A 2956-nucleotide genomic window follows, 5' to 3' on the forward strand; every position below is an offset into this window, starting at 1 on the left:
TTGTTGGACAGGAAGCCAGTGCAAAGACCTCATAACTGGAGTGATGTGATCCACTTTCTTGGTCTTAGTGAGGACTAGACCTGCAGCATTCTGAATCAGCGGCAGCTTTCTGATTGACTTTTTACAGAGACCTGTAAACGCACCGTTACAGTAGTCCAGTCTACTGAAGATAAATGCATGGACAAGTTTTTCCAAATCCTGTTGAGACATAAATCCTCTAATCCTTGATATATTCTTCAGGCTGATTTTGTAATTGTCTTGATATGGCTGTTCAGGTTGAGGTCTGAATCCATAACTACACCTAGGTTTCTGACTTGGTTTGTGGTTTTTAACATCAGTGATTGAAGCTGAGCGCTGACTTTCAATCGTTGGTACCAAAAACAATTACTATCTTTGTTTAATTGAAGAATATTCTGTCACATCCAGTTGTTGATTTGTTCAATGCATTTACCCAGCCTTTATAGTCCCCTGGTGATATACAATGACAATAAAAGAAACTCTTGATATGATTTTATGACTTCTGTATAATTTTGATTGCTTAGACTTCTGATTTTATTTGTAACAAATCCCTTCCAACAGTTGTCTGTACGGCGATGAAACGTAGGTTGATAGATGTGATGTATAACACACAAGAAGATGTCCTGTCAAAAAGGCTCACACACTGATCTGCTGGGAAGTTACGTTGACCTCTTCAAAAACCTCCGTCCCTAGCTGCCATTATCCTTGAGCCACGTCACTTGTGAGGATTTTACATGATGATCTCTTTAAGCTGCTAAGGTTCAGTTGCTCAGCCGTTTCCTAAGACTCTTACCGTGTATAAACTATTACCGGCAGCTCAGAACGGTAAGTCGAGGTGTTTGTCTGAGCGCCACTGACCTGTTTAACCTACGCTGGCTCTGGGTAATCTATACACACATGTGCGTGAGGACTGACTGATTATGTGACAATAAAAAGGAATCATAGGCCTATGTAAGAACAGTCAAGAAGCATGCCCTTGATTCAAATCCTTGAAGCTTCAGTAGGAGGTTAACTGTAAAGACTGCTCATGAATAATAGATGTTATTTTTCTTTCTGGAGACAAATACAATGTAGGTGTTTTTTCTTGGAATTACAATCTTAATTGGATACAGAGTGAGTCTCTATGGCTCCGAATAAATCCCTCACCAGGTCAGGAAAGGGATTTCCTGAGGAACAAAGAAAAGAAGAGATTTGGATTAAAAGTAGTACACTCCATAGAACGACATGTCACAACAGTTTGTGTCAACTTGCTGGACAATTGATGTGTTAAATTGCTGCTGTATTAATACAAACAACACTAAGTATCTCTACTTAAGCACATGTATTATTGGTGTACACTGTTTACGCTTTTTGACTTGCTGCTTTTAAACACACCATGTCAGTTTACCTCTTAACCTTATCTTTTATTGCTCTGGTTTATTCATTTGTATTGTGTGTTCACATTTTTACTTCTATTCTTATACTAGTTGTAAATTCCTCTTATTCAATTTATTATTTTTTATCTATTTATGCGCTGCTCCCACACAAGGATAAAGACTTATCCTAGCTATACATTAAAAACTACTTCTGCACAAAATTATTGACATTCTGATGGTATAAAATAACACAATGTGCAAATAGAAAACTGCAAACGAGAACATTTTCTACACCGGTTGTGTGAGATGGGATAGAAGATGAAAGGAGTGGCTGTACTCTTTACATAATAAAATTGTTGAAATGTAACTGGTGTCTGGTCTTATTTTTTTACTGTGACCTTTTCATCTTTCAGTCGATACATAATTAATTGCTAGCTTTGGTATTGCACTATTACTGCTCCATAAACACACTAAAAAAAACTGTTTAAATGCCAGGCACACCCACGCAGGTGATTCTGATTGTCAGGTGATTAGACCTCTCAGGCTGCGTGAGTGTCTACAGTCTGTGCTTGATTGACATCTCCCTGTCTCTCCCTTGAGCTTTGTTAAAATAAGATAGGTGAGGTAATAATTTATTAGTCCCACTGTTGAACCTATTAGAACATTACACACGTATCATTTTTACTAGCTCATGGAGTCTGGCGATCAACCTGATCAGAAATTGAATCAGACATAATAAGTACTCCTGTTAGGATGTGCAGGGTTTTTAAGTTATACAATTCTTTATTATGTAGGGAAATGCTGTTGTTTTTTTCAATCCAGTAAAATAACATAACACTGAATCATTAATAAAATATTTAACTGACCACAAACCCCTGGCCCTGTTTTATTCATACATTACTTGTTTATTGTACATGCTTCAGCACACAAGTCGTCTATCTTTACAAAAAAGAAACATTGTACATTTGAAAAAGACAGACTGTCCCTTATACTGTAAGCACAGTCATTTTAATATGCATTAGATGTATTTTTCATATTTATCACTGAAGCAATAATTAATACTATACTCTTTTTTACGTCAACAATAGATTCAAATAATTGGGGGATATGTTGTAAAACTGCCTGGTTTACTGATAAAAACACATTTCAAAGTTCCTCCTAAATGTCCACATTTTAAAGCATTTTCTTGTCTTTTCAGTGCGAGTCTAGAAGAATTGTGTCTGAACATCTACTGTTTTGAAGAAAGAGAGACGATTTGTTAATTGATGTAGATAGTAATGCGGTACTTGTATCAGTGGAGGGCGCACTAACGATGGGTGTGGGCGTGGTAACTGTATCGCAGCCTTCATGTGAGCGCTGATCTATAAATAAGTGTTTTTACACTATTATTGTGCATGTATAGGCATATCTAAGTTAGTATAGAGAGGAATAAAAGCAGCATAGCCTTCAATATTAAAATAAAAGTGGCTTCAGCACGGATGTCGCCATCTTTACTAAGGGACAATAAGCCTAGTGCCATAACACAACTTGTTGTAATTTTCTGAAACTTGTAATATGTTTTCTTTACACCGATTTCAATTGTT

The sequence above is a fragment of the Cebidichthys violaceus genome, unplaced genomic scaffold (genome assembly GCF_023349555.1).
Source record: "Cebidichthys violaceus isolate CVI_PGR_0920_01 unplaced genomic scaffold, fCebVio1.0.p SCAF_25, whole genome shotgun sequence".
NCBI classification, from domain to species: Eukaryota; Metazoa; Chordata; class Actinopteri; order Perciformes; family Stichaeidae; genus Cebidichthys; species Cebidichthys violaceus.